Source organism: Sturnira hondurensis, unplaced genomic scaffold (genome assembly GCF_014824575.4).
Source record: "Sturnira hondurensis isolate 20B ecotype Veracruz unplaced genomic scaffold, ASM1482457v3 Scaffold0003801, whole genome shotgun sequence".
NCBI lineage: Eukaryota > Metazoa > Chordata > Mammalia > Chiroptera > Phyllostomidae > Sturnira > Sturnira hondurensis.
In genome coordinates this window covers 5827911-5844788 of record NW_028076432.1, presented here as the reverse complement: position 1 = coordinate 5844788, position 16878 = coordinate 5827911, and the positions used below count along the sequence as shown (strand labels likewise).

The window sequence follows — 16878 nt, the reverse complement described above, 5'->3', positions numbered from 1 at the left end:
CACGGGTGATTCAGTATTCCTGTGAAATTGAGCAGAGAAATCATCATAGTTCAGAGAAAAATGACCTCATCATGAATTTGGTCCATCTCTGCTGTCAGCTAGCCAAAACCAGCTAAAAAATTCTAGAAAAAGTATTTCCATATAAAGTAATTCTCTTCATAATTAAATTCTGTGCTAACTAAAACAGGACTTTTTTTTTTCATATGCTTAGAATCTCGGCAGAAATTTTGGCTTTCTTTTATCCCCCTCTCTACAAACCATTTTTTCCCAATAGCTCTAAGAATCTTTTATTGCTTGTCTCAAGTCTTTTGTTTATCAGATTTCTGTGTTTGTACTTTCAGTTTCTCCTTTGGTTTTGTTCTGTTCCAGCTTTGGAGGGTCATTGTGACAGATCACAGTCCCAGGCATTCTTTCATCCATTTGACGAGTGTTTGTGGAGGGCATGCCTTGTGCCTGGAGGCAGGTCAGCCTCTCCTCTCGTATTGTGTGGATGGTTGACCTGTCTTTACCTGCAATAGTTTATCCAGTTCCATTTTTGCTCACTTCTTATAGTATTTTTTAATTCCCCTCCTGGCAGTCTCTGCACTTCTTCTTGATATTGTATTCACTTTGTCATGAATCCCCAAACTCAGTACTGCCATTAGTATAAAAGGCCCTTTTTCTTTATTTTTTAAATGATTTTATTTATTTTTAGAGAGAGCGGAAGGCAGGGAGAAAAAGAGGGAGAGAAACATCAATGTGAGAGCAAAACACTGATCAGCTGCCCCTCACAGGTCCCCAGCTGCAGACCTGACCCACAACCCCGGCATCTGCCCTGACCAGAATCCAACTGGGAACCCTTCCAGGGTGCAGGACCATGCCCAACCCACTGAGCCACACCAGTCGGGGAGAGGCCTGTTTTCTTTACTGTAGAAGTTCCCCCTGATACACTTGGAGGATACATTTCAAGACCCCCAGTGGATGCCTGAAACTGAGAATAGTACCAAACCCTATGTATACTATGCTTTATCCTATGCATGCATACCTTTTCACTTGAAGCACTTTACAGCTTCTCTTTGGTATATCCAAATTACTTGCATCACTCTTCTTGCACTTTGGGACCATTACTAATTAGAATAAGGGCTACTGAACACCAGCACTACAATACACAGCAATTGATCTGATAGCCTAGATGGTCACTAAGTTACTAAAGGAAGGGTAGTGTATCAGCGTGAATGCACAGGACGAAAGGAAGACTCATGCCTTGGGTGGATGGCATGAGGTTCACCACACTAGTCAGAATGCCATGTAATTTAAAACCTGTGAATTGTTTGTTTCTGAACTTTTTCATATAATATTTTTAACCGTGGTTGACTGTGAGTAACTGAAACCTTTGAAAACAAAACTGTGAACAAGGGGAGACTACTGAAATCATAGTTAGAGCTCGGGAATCGTTAGCCTTCAGGTTAAAGATAATACTACATTAGAAAAGCATCAACTATGGGCTTGCATTTGGCCACTTTTCCATTCACAGTTCCTAAGGGGTTGGAAGGCTTGTTCAGGCCCATTGACTTGGCAGCAAACAAGTAAATTCAGAGAGTTTGTAGTGAACCTCAAAGCACAGAGCCTGGGACTGGGTATATTTCTTTAACATCCACCTCAAATATTTATCGCATTGCTCTCACTTGGGTCAGGCATATCATACACTAAATTCCACGCAAGTAGGAGCCTTGTTCTTTGCCATGTCCATAGTACATAGAGCAGTGACAGGCACATAGGAAATGCTTCATAGATATTTGCAGAATGAATGTATCATGAATGGTGATGGCAGAGAAAAGACCTATCTGTGGACTAGGATGGAACCAGGAGCGGGAGAGCCAGGCATTATTTTATACATGATTTAATTTATTCTTATACTAATTCTGTGAGATGGGTATTATTTCCCATTTTATGTGAGGAGTTTGATTTCATAGAAGTTGCGTAACTTGTCCAAAATCACATAGCTGGTCAGTGGTAGAGCTGGAATTCAAATTCCTTTATCTCATTCTAAAGTATGTCTTTTTTCCTCTCCATATTGCTTACCTTTGACTCAGGAATATATGAAGACAGAGGAACTAGATCCATGGGTGGAGGGGAGTTATATATTTATATTCAAGGCTACAAATTTTCTATGATATTTAAATCATTTTTGTGTTTCCCTTCCAATCATAGTATAAAAGAAGCCTATTTGAGATGATCTGGATAGCCACTTTACAACTGAACATTGCTGTGTGATTTCCCGGAAGGTCTGTACTTGGGGCTTGTGTTTACAAATTCGTTGGAGACAAGTGGTGCTCTTTTAAATGTCACAGTCTGTTGTCAAGAGAACAGAGGGGGATTCACTGCTGTGTTCACTGCTTTACATCCAGCTATGGTCAAAGGACATCAAGGCATGGTTGACACAAAATAATTTCCACCATAATAAGCATACTCTTTATGTTAGAAGTAGCAGCTTAGTTTCAGCCAAACACTATCATTTATCAAACAAGATTAATGTTAATTTTAAGCTTACTGATTATGTGGTTTTGATTTAATTTTTAAAGTTTAGTTTTGCACAGGAGCTAGAAGCATAAAAGGTTTATTCTTAGTTTTATATTTTTACTTTCTTAAATAATGCCATGGTAAAATATTTTGCCAACATGTTAGTGTTTTCTACTTCATTTAAAAAAAAAAATATATATATATATACACACTTTATTCAAGTTTGAAAAGCAGTGATATAATTCCTTGTGAACTAACATATGTTTCTTATTAGGTTGTAAATTCCCAAGATCAAAACTACAGGATATTCATTTTGTAATTTCTACTCCTCCCCCTAATGCCTAGAATACCCATGATCATTCAGTAATTTAACAGATATCTACTGAGCACCTACAATTTTAGGCACTATTTAGACTCAGGTAACACAAGCGAATGTGACTGGCCTCCTGACCACGTGGAGCTTACATTTCAATAAGGTACAGCCAGACAGTAAGTAAATAAATACACAGAGATAAAATTCTTACACATTGAATAAATGCTATGGGGAAATAAATCATTTCCATCTTCAACATTCTATGGATGCTGCCGTTGTTAAAGTCAGCAATGATGTGCCTCTGTGTTGCCAAATCTATTGGCTGCTGTACTTATCTATTTTGTACTACATCTTTCTTTTTAAAGATTACATTTATTTATTTTTAGAAAGAGGGTGGGTGGAGGGGGAGAAAGAGAAGAAGAGAAATACCAATTTGACAAAGAAATATTGATTGGTTGCCTCTCGTATGAGCCCTGATCAGGGACTGAACCCACAACCCAAGCGTGTGCCCAGACCGGGAACCAAACCAGTGAGTTTTTGCTTTGTGGGGTGATGCCCAACTAACTGAGCCACACTGGTCAGGGCTGTACTAAAACTTTTTTAAAAAATAGAATTGTGTTAAGTAATGCTTTTGGACTTGGAGTCATTCTCTACTGTGCATTTCCTCAGAAACTAGATGTACCTTCTTTGCCCAGATTTTTTTTTTTTGGTCTGTGATTTTCTTAAATTAATTTCTAAATTAATGTGATCTCTTCACGTAGACTGCAAGTAACCTGAAAGAAGAGGGTATGCTTTTTGCTTGCTTACATCTTGTATATGTTCTACGCATAGTAGATGCATAATATTATTGGACTTGACTAATTTGGATGTGCTTTCTGGTTTGCCATAGGTTTTAAGCTACGCCCCCTAGAAAAGTAGGTTTCCACAAGTCTTATTGAGGCAGGATCTAATGGGTCTGATGACCAGGCTCCCTCCACCCTCTCTTCAATGGGCCTTCCTTCCTTCCTTCCTTCCTTTCCTGCTCATGATTTGTCTAAGATTTTGTTTGACAAGGGGTCTGTCTGATTTCAACCATCCACAAAAATTATTTTTGAAAATCATGAGTAGAATAGTCTGTACACCATTTTATTAAAGCCTGGAAATTGACCAGTACGTATAGGGAGGGTAGACCTACTTCTATCTGGTCAAATACAATCAATTAATATTATCCTTTTGTTAACAAAATAAAATTAAAAGTAGCAGAACTTCATAATTAGAGCGTCTTGGGTTTTATCTTGTTCAATCACCAGATTTTATAGGGGAGGAAATTTCAGTCAAAGAGGTAATGTGATCTTAGGCAGGTAGCTAGTTAACGGCAGTTGGGAGTAGAAGTCAGATTTCTGAATGTTTTTACAACCCCATGATGCACATATAAATACATTTCCACGACCCCATGATGCATGTATAAATACATTTTTATCAACTATGATATGTTGCAGTGTGGTGACAAAAGTTACAGCGACTGAGAGATAGGACCATAAATCTGAGTGGATAACAATGAAAGTTGGAAAACATAAGTCTAGGCTGTGGTCCTCCAAAATCAACCCTGAGCACACATTTTAGGTCCCCTTTCCTTAAGTAATGAAGGTTTGCTGTACAAATTCAGGTGTCAGCAAAGAAGGCAGGGATATCAAACACTGAGTGAAGTCTACAATGTCATTGCAGACACAAAACAGGCTCCAACTCAGAATAATGGTTAAGAGCAGGACTTCTAGACTCAAAAAAAAATCTGGTTAGAATCCTTATGAAAAGAGTGACTTTGTGCACTTCTGTAATTTCTGTCTCAGTTTTCTCAAATGGAGAAAATGAGAGAAATTACCTCATGGATGGTCGTAAGGCAGAGGTGGAATAATGCGTGTGCATTTCTTACCATGCGTGGAATATAGTGAGCGCTCAGTACGTTGTCGTCACTTTGTTGTTACTATCTATGAGGTCATCCTGCCACACCTTCAGACACAGCGCACCCAACCTGAATCTCTACCACTGTGCTAAGTGAAACTGTATTGTGGTTTCCCTCATATCATTATATTAACTGACTTTTTCTGCCTTTTTTTTAAACATCTCAAATGTTTAAGTGAAAGGATCTGATTGGTTTAGCCAATCTGTATTTTTGTAAGGCAGAGTTCTTATGTGAGGCTTTGTCATAGCCTAGTGGTCAATCTGGCAACCTACTGACTGGGGCTCAGGTGCTCAGCAATCACCAGGCGGAACGAGACAGCTTCTGTGTATGAAGTCCCTCGGAAGGGGAATGGAGGAGGCCTGGCAGGCATTCTGATGCCTCCTAAAAGAGGAGGATGTAACTCAAACCTACCATGCTGCTTGTCCAGTATAGGGAGTGTAGAAAAAAATAGCCAAATTATAATACTGTGATTGATAACAAATCGGATGCTTAAATGAGTCAAATATATATTGTTTTTCTAGGTAATAGTGTTGATAATGAGTCTGTGCAGAGAAAAAGAAGCTTGGAAATAAAAAAACAGACTACCCAAAGGTCACTCAGGGCAAACCCTGTATTTGCAATGTAGGATTAGAGCCTGTCCAAGTTTCTGGCAAACAGTAGTAGTTACCTAAAGGGAAACAGAATGTGGAGTCAGCCTTTCAGAATTCTATTGACTCTAACCCGCTGTGAATTGCAGGTAGTTATGCAACTGCTTGGTGAGATTTCTTCCCAAGATGGTCTGACCTCCGGTGCTCTCAAGATAATTTTGTACAATTTGTCTAATTCTTTTAGGCTAAAGGTAGACAAAGAAACGGTAACAGTGATTTTAAAAAAAAACTTTCAATGAATCAGTCTGATCACAGAGCAGGGTGGGGTTTCTCTTGGGTCTCCAATGTTAAGTTGTAAAGTTCCCACTGGAAAAACTGTGGCAGCTGCTAGCTGTTATGCATCCTTAGGGATCAGATTTTGATGTGCCTGACATCTGCCTGGGCAGCGACTGTTACAGCCTTATTCTCATACTTCCAGATACAGAACAAGCCATGGCGGTCTTGGAAAGCTTTCTTGGAAGCAGCAAATTGAGGTCCTGGTTTCGCCACAACAAGCTCTGTGTTCTCAGAGAGGTCACCTTATTTCACCAGTCCCAGTTTCTTCCTCTGAACTCTAGGACTTAAGATGAGTCTCAGGCCTCACACAGTGAGCACAGCATGATACAGACGCACGGGCTTCTTTTATATTGATTGGTCCACTCAGCATTTTGTTTCTAGATCCTGCCATGCAAATTTATGCCTCTGTTTTTTGCACCATATATACTCTTTGCTCATTCACTTATTAATGCATGTACGCATCCAGTCATTTATTGATTCTTTAATTCCACACTTATTGAACACATACAGTCTTCCTGGCAATGATGATACAAAATTTACTGATGTGATCTGTGCTCTCAGGATTCTGAAATTCAAGTGTGGAATATAACAGTCTACCTTCCCAACCTCATCTCATATTACTCTATTAAATTTCCTTAATGTGTTTGCCCTGCTTTCTCTTTCCTCAAGTTTTTGCACATTCTCCATCCCTTCCACTCCCCTGTCTCCAAACTCTCATGCCTAAAAAATCCCTCCCATCCTTAGCTCAGGTGAAAGTTCTCCCTCGTTTGGGAAACAAGCTCTCTAGAGTAAGACTTCTATCATGCATTTTCCTAGTACCCTGTACTTCTTCTAGTCTGATGTTTTTGACACTTTAATAATGACGTGCTTAAACTATTACATATGTAATGAATATATCCAGAAAGAAAATTTTACTCCTGGACCATATGAATGTACATGGATTCCTAAGGATGCTGCAAAATCCTTGTTTTCTTTTCCCATCTATCTGTTTATACAGAGTTCACCTCTGATGGACATAAGGGTCTTTATTTTTTTTGTTTTCCTGCCTCTTTCTCCTTGTATTCTGCCTATTTAGCTTCTCCCTCAGTAGTCCAATCTATTGTTCCCCGAGGAGCTGGCTGGTGGACAGTGTTTTCAGGTCTACATGACTTTGAAGGTTAGTTTAGATGCTTCAGATAGTTCAGGGTTAAAAAGTCTGCAGGACAAAATAAAAGCAAAGGTCAAGGGGTTAACTGTGTTTGCTTCATTTGCTTGGTGTTTTGTTTTCCTAGCCTGTTAGTTTTCATCAGGGTAGAGACCAGTCCATTCAGTTCACTGCTGTACCTCCAGTACGGGGCATAATACATGCTTGGTACATTTTTGTGGGGTAAATGAGTAAATGAAGAAAAGGTGGGAAAGATAGACCAACAAATTGATTGTTTTATAACATAGAAATATGATGTCTCTATTTTGGTATGTTCTATTCAAAGAAGATAATTTATATATTATAGTTTTATAAATCCTAAAATATTATGTTGCTACTTTAGCCAGATGCTCATAAGCTCTATGTTGCAACGGGTTTGAAAGTGGGGTCCCTGGACCAGTAACATTGGCACCACATGAAAATGTATCAGGAAAGTAAAATGTGGGCCCATTGCAGACCCACTGAAGCAGAATCTGTGGTGGTATGACCCAGTATTCTCTTTTTTAAATCAGCTGTTTAGGTGATATTGATGCATGATAAAATTAGACAACCACCTCCTATAAGGGATAAAAAGTGGAGTATGACTTGGCCTTTAACGTTGTGAAAAGATTACATGTAGGAAGATAAAGCACACATACCAATGATATGGGGCTATAAGAGTCACAAAATGAGTACAAAGGCAAGAAAGAGGAGGAAGAGGAAAATGACTTGGTGAAAGAAGCTTCGGGGTGAAAGAACCTTTGAGGTGGAACTACCAAGACATGGTCCATAAAATATTTCAGGTAAAATAAAATCCCTGAAAGCTAGAGGAAAGCAAAAAAAAATGACAATTACTCTAGACACAAAGTGATAGTTTTCTAATAGGTGAGACCACAAGTTTTGGAGATACGCATCTGTGGCTTCTATCCTGGGCCCAATAGCTATGAATTAGGAAAACTAGGTAAACTTTTTAACCTCTCTCTTCCTGAGTGGTCTCTGCAAAGTAGATAAGTAATACTGTTCATCTCATAGAATTGTTCAAATAGTAAATGCGATAATGTGCATGCAATGCTATGGTAAAGGGTGTACAAATGGTATTTATCACTCACATGGAAATAGACTACTGAAGTTGAAAAGTTAGGTAAGCAGTCTTATCTAGACAACCAGGAAGAATTTCCATCTCCTCTTTCCTAGGCATAATGTTCTTTGTTTTTTTAAAATAATTTTTAACATTTATTTTATGGTATTTAAAGACATTTTGAAACAATCTCACACGTGAGAGTGCAGTACAAAAATTTTCATTTCTTGAATCATTTGAGAGTAATAATCCACCTGCTGTTCCCTCTCCTCCTAACACATATGTGCTCATTTTTAGGGGGAATGAGGACCTTCTCCTACATAACTGCAATGCAGCTATCAGATCAGAAAATTAACAAGTGTTCCAATACAATGTGCCTTATAGCAAAGAATCCAGTTTAGAATCACACATTCAGTGTTATGTGCTTTTAGTTTCCTGCACTTTCCGGGACAGCTCCTCAACCTTTACTCATCTTTTTGGGACTTGCTGCTTCTCAAGACTGGAATATTACAAAAGTGAAGGCTGTGTTCTTTGCATTGTATCTTATCAGGTGGCATGTGGTATATTTGTTCTATTTACTGATGATTTGGGTTCTAGGCTTCCTCATGGCAAAGTTGCTCTTTTCCCTTTCGTGTGTGTTTACACCAGTACACATTTACACCTACATCAATATCTGTGTCTGATGAAAACCATGAGTTCACACTGACATCTCTTGATCTATCCAGTCCAGTACAATAGAGGTCATTGTGGTTTTCTCCATTTCTACGTTTTGACTGCCTTTTCTAATGGATTGTCATTATCCTTATTTTATTTACTTATTTGATCAGTCTCCCTGCATGATGTAACCAAGCTTCCATCATCACCACTGCCCCAGCGCAGATACCCACCTCCCCAAATTCAGGCTCCCATCACCCTCACTAGGCCACCCCTCTGCAAAGATGACCTCCTCACCCTCCCAGGCCCTTTCCACAGCATGCGTGCCTTCCTCATAGGTGTCAGCCTCTGGCCTCAGACTTGAAGAATATCTAACGTGTTTGGTTCTCTTTGACCTATTTTGTTTTCAACAGCTCCTATCAGGCTAGCTCTCTGTAAGAATTCCTTCCTTACTCTGTCAGGCTCTATACCTGCTCTGGGCTACTTCACACATGGTGCCCTCCTCACCTTGCTTGAGCTCTGGTGTCCTGCTCTGGGCTGCCATAGCTTTTTTCCCCACCACCAGGACAGACCTTGCTCTACTTTACCTAATGGCTGTGGGACTGAATTGTCCAGAAGGGAAGGGAAGGGAAAGGGAGGGGACGGGAGGGAGAGGAGGGGAGGGAAGGGGAAGGTAGGAAGATGGGAATGAGAAGAGGGATAGGAAAATAGGAGGAGCTCATAGATATATTTTTCAGTAAGGCAGGAGCAAGCATTACTCTTTCCCAAAGGTTGTGAATGGAACTGTTAGCACGATGCTTTTCTTGTCTGCGAATCGGGAGGATGGCCTTCTGCTTTGATTATGGTGTGGATTTCCAGCTGTTTCAAGGTCATTGTATGACATTAAATAGACTAGGAGAGAACAACCGACCTTCCTATCACGCTTGTGGATTGCAGTGGGCTGTGTAGTTCCTGTACCATGAGACCCAGCCATCTATACACCAGCTTACAGTATCACTTCAGATCAAAAGACAGTGCACTTTATTTAGCCAGTATTTAAAAGTAAGCTAGTAATAACTTAAATACATAGGGTAGCATAGTTTCTAATGTGTACTTTGGTATTTGGACATCTAATTTCCTCTTATGCAAACCCTTTTGTATTGAGGGAAGTTGGGAAGAAAGGCAAGTGACATACGTAATGGCTCTAGACTATATTCGTCCACAGTTTTGATTAAGTAGTATGTTTTAAGATTACTTAGCACAGTGAATCAAAAGCTTAATATAATATAATGGCAATGATTATACCTGTGCTATAATGATATGTGTATGGTAATTAACTTTACATATTAATTAATCTAATTTATACACTATAATAAATTATAATTAAGTCATTTATGTAGAATCATGTAATTATACATAATGGAAATGATACCATAATTATAATAAAATGTTATCATAAATTTTATGGGAGCATATTTTCAATAATTTTTACAATCTAAAATCGATCTTTTGGTTGAAATTGGCTCACTGATGCTGAAGAGCAGTGTTCTTTTTGAGGTTTGCCCTCACCCATCATTTCCTGGACCAATTCCAAATGAAGGGATTGCAGACTGCCATTTAAATCAGTCCTGGAGCCGTGGAATGTGACACTTTCCTAAAGTGCTAGTTGACATTAGATGTTTAGTCTGCCAAAGAAATACCTTTTACCTCATGTTACACATAAAGAAAATCTAAGCTTTTGATATTTATGGATAAAGGTCTATACAGTTTTGTGTTATGATTCAGGGCTGTAGTTCCAAAATAAGAAAAAAAGTAAAGAATGAAGTCAAAACAAACAAAAGACACTACTTTGTCAAGTCTCAGTAGGAATCTGTCAGCCCGATTTGAGGAGATGAGAGGGACACCGTCTTTTTGCATTTCAGAGACAAAGTTTTATTTTTGTACTTAATACATGTCTTTGTGGATGACTTCTTCCTGTGGACTGAATGCTGTTTTGGCCTCATCTGAGTTTGTTAGTTGGGTTGATGATAAAATTGCTTAAAATCACCGTTAAATAGAATACAAATAAATCTATATTTACATGCCTGAGAGTAAAGTTTCCCTTACAGCCAGGTTTATTTCTTACCTATGTTGCCATCTTTTTCTTCTATTTTCTTATTTCCACTTCAGTCTAATTTTTTTTTATTTCACACCTATATATCATCTTTTTTAAACTTATCTTACTGTCTGCTAAAGACAATTAACTACCTTCTAATTCCATAAGAAAAATTGTTAGAACATTATTGGCTGTCTGGTATTGATTGAATACCCTGTGTTCATGGTGTGAGCAAAGCAACCCAGAGAAGCTATTGATGCCAGTCAAGTCCTTTGTAGTAACTGCTATCACATTTAATTGTCCCCAAGCATAACTATGCTGACAGCTTGTAGCTACAGCCACCCAGAAGCACAGCTGCCTCCCTTTGGCATTTGTCACCTCTGAAGGTATGGTCCCTGGAGCCCTACTTTCATTCTCTTTAAGTTTTTGCTGACAAAGAGAGAAATGAAATAGTTTCTGCTAAGCACTATGCAGTTAAGATTAAAGTGTTCTTGGTAACAAGCCTTGGAAAGTTTTCAAAAGAATTTCTCACATTTCTTGATTTCCTTTCCACCTGGTGATCTGGAAAATTTCCTAAATAATATTCTAGTCATGCACTGACAATGAGATATGCTTCTTTTAGCATTGGTACCATTCGGTTAACCCTAATATCCCATTAGGCATATTACTACAGCATGTTGTAGCAAAAAAAAAAAAAAAAAAGTGTAGGCTTTCTTGTCAAATGCAGGTTCCAGTCCCAGCCCTGGCACTGCACAGCCTGGTGATGTTGAGCAAGTCTCAGTCTTTTTGTCTCTACAATAGGCATGAACAAGATGCCTCATAATGTCTGTAAGGACTAAGTGAAATGAATGATGTTTTCAAAGTATAGCTGTTTAACATATGAGGGATAAATGACAAATGCTACTTTCTTTCCTCCTTTTCCTCCCTCAGTGAGCAATATCAATACCTAATCACGCACTAGAAAATATGTATTTTTTGCAGGTGAGGAGGTATGTGGAAATATAAAATTTAAAACTAGGATCATACAAGATTACTTATAGTTACTTATCTTTCCAAGCTTTGTGGAGTTTATATGACAAATCTTTGTAAGACAAAAAAGGATTTATAAGATTCCTGTATCTTGGATGATTGATGTGAAATTGAAGGTTAATTATCTCCTAGATATAGAATAAGACACCTGGTGGTGGTTTGGGAGTGTAAGTGCTGATAAAAACTAGCTGATTTACATTAACAGTATCTTGAGTTTATTTAGTGCCTGCTTCTTGAACAACTTGAAGTAGCGCACTTATTCATGAGAAACATTTTAAATTAAAATTTGTTTTAGGAGGTTGCATTTTTTAAAACCTTTTTGTGAGGGAAAATACAGTATTGCTTTCAGCACATCTTAATGTATTTCTATTAAAATTTCTGTCTTAATTAGCCACTTTAAAAAATTTGTGTATAACAGCTTTCTGCCTCTTTCTCAAGTATTAATTCTATTGGGTTGGCCAAAAAGTTCACGTGTTTTTTTCTGGAAGATGGCTGTAGTAGTGCTTAGTTGTCTTTAACATCATTTGAAACAATTTTGTTAGATTGTATTGTGTATTGTGACAGCTGTCTTATCAGTGTACCTTCTAAAAATACTTATCAAAATTGGTAAATTTTGTGTAGCCATTTAAATACTGAAGGTGGAAGAAAATATGCACCTTTTATGCATATTATGCTTTATTATTTCTAGAAAAGTGAAAATGCAACTGAAATAAAAAAATTTTGTGCAGTGTATTGAGAAGGTGCTGTGACTGATTGAACATGTCAAAGGTGGTTTGTGAAGTTTTGTGTGGGAGATTTCTGCTAAGAGACCCATGCTCCATGGTTGGGTAGACCAGTTGAAGTCTATAGCAGTCAAATTCAGACATTAATTGAGAACAATCAACATTATACCATGTGAGAGATAGCCAACATACTCAAAATATCCAAATCAATAAAGTTATTGCTGGAAATGAGCCCTGGCTGGTGTAGCTCGGTGGATTGAGCACGGGCCTGCGAACCACACAATCGCGGTTCGATTCCCAGTCAGGGCACATGCCTGGGTTGCAGGCCAGTTCCCAGCAGGGGACACACCAGAGGCAACCATACATTGATGTTTCTCTCCCTCTCTCCTTCCCTTCCCCTCTAAAAATAAATAAATAAAATATTTAAAATAAATAAATAAATAAAGTTATTGCTGGAAATGAAAAATGTGTCTTTTATTTTGTGGAAAAACCATACAGACTTTTTTGGCGAACCCAATACTTATTGCTTCAAATGTCTGTGCTCTTTACTGTGCTGGAAGAAATGACTCCTAGTTAAGCATGTTTTGTGTTCAAGTTTCCAACCTTTAATGAGCCCTCTTGTGTACACACCATTGTTAGAAGATGATGCATTAATCAAAAATATAGGAATAGCATTTATTATTTCTATGTAACTGTTCAACTGTTTGAAGTACTTATACATGTAAATTTTTTAGGTGAAGAAATGGAGGCTTTGAGAAGTTAAATAAAAGTCACACATTCAGTAAGCCCAGAGCCAGGGCAGGGTCTGTGTGTCTGGCTCAAGAGCTTGTGCTTCAACTTCTAGGTTCTTCTATGGCCTCACTTGTGCTCTGCTCACCAACCTCTCCCACCACATTCTGCACTGCATTCCTTGTTCTTCTTGGAATTTTTTTCCCTCTAGATATTTCTTACCAATATTACTGCATATTTCTCAATTTAATAATTACCCCTAATATCTCCTAGCCATGTTACCTACCATTTTTAAAAACTACGTTTCATGTATTTTCTAACCTATGAAAAAGTTGCTACAATAGGACAAGGAGCTACTCCAATATATTTAGTTTACCCAGACTTACAAATCATTTATATCTTGCCCTATTTGATTTATCATTATCTACATATGTGTGTGTTTCTTTCTCTTTGTATACATATTCATACATATGTACATACATACATACATGTATTTATTATTAACAAACAATTTGAGAGTGAGTTGGGGACATCAGGCCCCTTTATCACTAAATATTTCAATCAATATTTGCTAAAACCAAGAATATTTTCTCCCTTTCTGTGCAGTTATCAAAATCAAGACATTTAATATTAATACAATACTCTTGTCTAATGCATAGTCCATGGTCAGTTTCAGTAGTTGTCTCCAAATTATCTTTTATAGATATATTTCCCCAGTCCAAGATCTATCCAGGATCACACATTACACTTAATTGTCATGCCTCTTTTTAAGTTTAATTTATTTATTTTTAGAGACAGGGAAAGGGGATGGAGGAAGAGAGGGAGAGAAACATCAATCTGTGAGAGAAACATTGATAGGCTGACTCTCTCACACCCCCAACCTCGACCTGGCTTCCAATGAAGCCATGTGCTCCAACAGGGAATCAAACCAGTGACCTTTCACTTTGTGGGACAACCCACAGAGGCACTAGTCAGGGCATGTCATGCTGATTTAGTTCCCTTTAATCTGTAATACTTCACCAGCCTTTTCTTGATATTGACAGTTTTGGAGATGGCAGGCCAAGTATTTGGAAGACTGTCCTGTAATTTGGTTTTGTCTGATGTTTCCTCATAATTAGATTCAGTTTATGCACTTTTGGAGGGAATATCACAGAAATGATGCTGTGTTAATTTTGCTGCATTGTTACAGGAGGCTGCTACTGAAAATTTGTTTTAATTTATAGGGAGATACTGTGAAACTATGTAACATTGTGTTTCTTGTCAAATTTTTACCTGCTGGTTGCAGTGTCCATTGTTGATTTTCTAATTCCATCATTCCTTCTACATTTATTACCATATTTTGCCATGTACAATGCTCACTTTTTGCCCAGTTTTTGAAGGAAAAATAAGAATGTGCATTATACATTGGTAGTACTAATTTCATATCCATAAAAATATTTTTATTTCTTTTATTTATGCTTATATGTTAAGAGTATAACCCTAGAAAGGAGTAGCAGTATCCATATGCAAAATAATAACCTGGAATATGATAACTGGTTATGTTGAACTTATGATGAACTTGCAATGAAAGCAGTTTCAGCCAGTGATTCAATGAAATGAAAGGAAGAGTGAGGTATTATTATCCACAGAGTAAGACAGATGATGCCAACTGTCTTCCACTTGGTAAGATAGGTGATGCTGACTTCATTACCACAGGGTGAGCAGTGTGACACTTCTCTTCACACTTTAGGTGGGAGAAGTTATTGGAAAATCCCTCAGAAAATCTCAAGATGGTTTTTGTACACCGTAAGTTTTAAGCGAGAAGTTATTAAATATGCTAAAAAGCATGGCAACAGAGCTGCTGAGAGACACTTTGGGCCTCCTCTCACAGAGAGTGCCATCAGATTGGGGAGACAGGAAGAAAGCTTCCTCAGATGCCAGGACAGAAGAAGGCAGTGCGAGGGGAACCTCCAAAGTGGCCGGAGGTGGAACAGGAAGTGAAGACCTGGATTCTGCAGCAGGGTCAGCCTGGGGTCTCTGTTTCCACCAAGATGATACAAGAAGGCAAAAGGACTGCATGAGAAAAAAACTGATAATTTCTCAGGGACAACCACCTGGTGCTTTAACTTTATGAAGAGAGAAGGTTTGAGTGTGAGGACACGAACAAAACTTGCCCACAAACTTCCAGTAGCCTATGAGATCAAGTTCTGGAGTTTCATTCTTATGTTATAAATCTTTGAAGGACTTACAACTTTGAGCTGTCCCAAATCACCAGTATGGTGAGGTCCCACTCACATCTGATGTGCCATCCGACAGAACTGAGGACATCAAAGGAGCAAAGACTGTGGTTGTTAAAACGAGTCGTCAGGAGAAAACACATTTCACTGTTATTCAAGCCGGTTGTGCAGATGGGACAAAGCTACCACCCATGATCAACCTTAAAAGGAAAATGTTTCTGAAAGAAAAGATTCCAAGTGGAGTTATTGTCCACATGCATGAAAAAGGATGGATGAATGAAGAAGCTGTGAAAACCTGGTTTAACAAAGTCTGGTCAGGAAGGCCTGGAGGGTTACCTGAAACACCAGCTTTGCTTGTTTTTGATCACTTCACAGCCCATGTTACACAAAGTGCAAAAGCAACCACAGCAGACTTGAAAACCCAACTTACTGTGATACCTGGTGGGCCAACCAGCCAACTGCAACCTCTTGATGTGTCAGTAAACAAGCCCGTTAAGGCTCTAATGAAGAAAGAGTGAATGTAGTCAGCTGGTAATGATTTAACCCCTACAGGCAGGATCAAGAAAGCATCCACTGCCCAGGTTGGTAGTTGGATCCTAAAATTGTGGAACGGTGTCAAGAAGAAAGTGTTTGTAAAATCATTTAAAATATGTGGCTTCAGCAATGCTATGGATGGAACGGAGGATAATGAAATTTCCCGAATGAGGAGAGTGACTCTTCAGAAAACACTGGTGATATAGAAATTGAAGAAGATGATACTTCTGATATTGACAGCGACAAAGAGTTTTTGGCCTTCTATGATGCATAAACAACATAAATTTGTTTCCGGAACATAAAATTTCTTGTACTTTGTATTTCCTCTTGTGTTTTGTAATTATTTGCTACATAAAATTCCTTGTACTATAATATGTTCAAAAGTAAATGCTTAAATTCCTTTATAATACAAAAATAAATATCTAAATGTAAATGAATAATTGAGTTAAAAAATTAAAATGAGTTTTTTTCCTGAAAGTTTAGGCCAAAAATGTGGGTATGTATTATACATGGCAAAATACCATAGCTGGAGTTCTGCTGTAAGGAAGAGCTTTCTTTTTTCCTCCATGTAATCACTCATTTATTTATGTCAGGACAGACTCCTGGAATCTTATTTTATTCACTAGCTGATAACTTATTACTATTATTAATTTATTTTAATGCTCAAATTGATCTCGAGTTGGTCAGTAGGAGGCCCTTCAAGATGGCTTTTATGTATTTCTGATGTGGGCCTACAATTTTTCAGTACTTCTTAATTTCTGGTGTAGCAGAATGGCCCAGGTTCATCTTATCATTTTCATGCTCTAGCCCTGGAATGAGTCTTCTTCCAAAAAGCTCTGGTTCCTTCTACTAGAGGAAAGTGTTTTGAAACCAAGATTTTCTCCCTCATCTCTTTTCACCTTCCCCTCTCCTTTCCTTTCTGCATCCTCTACTTCCTCCTTTTCTTCTCCTCCATCCTCCTTCCCTGCCTTCTTTTCTTTTTTCCTCCCTCCCTTCTTCCTCTTTG

The 16878-nt window shown here is 38.2% G+C and overlaps 1 protein-coding gene and 1 long non-coding RNA gene across 3 annotated transcripts in view; one reads left to right on the top strand and one right to left on the bottom strand.

Moving 5' to 3' along the window:
* Positions 1-16878, top strand: part of DLG2 (discs large MAGUK scaffold protein 2) — a 1965529-nt gene that overhangs the window by 238821 nt on the left and 1709830 nt on the right. Inside the window, exon 1 of one of the 2 annotated variants that reach the window (XM_037042852.1) lies at positions 11698-11703. The exons of the other annotated variant lie outside the window; for it this stretch is intronic. The gene's annotated coding sequence lies outside the window, so the exon portion shown is untranslated. Of the gene's footprint in view, positions 1-11697; positions 11704-16878 lie in introns of those variants that run through there. 2 annotated transcript variants of the gene reach the window in all.
* LOC118984731 (uncharacterized) overlaps positions 1-16878 on the bottom strand; it is a 293126-nt gene that overhangs the window by 145037 nt on the left and 131211 nt on the right. The gene's annotated exons all lie outside the window — the stretch shown is intronic.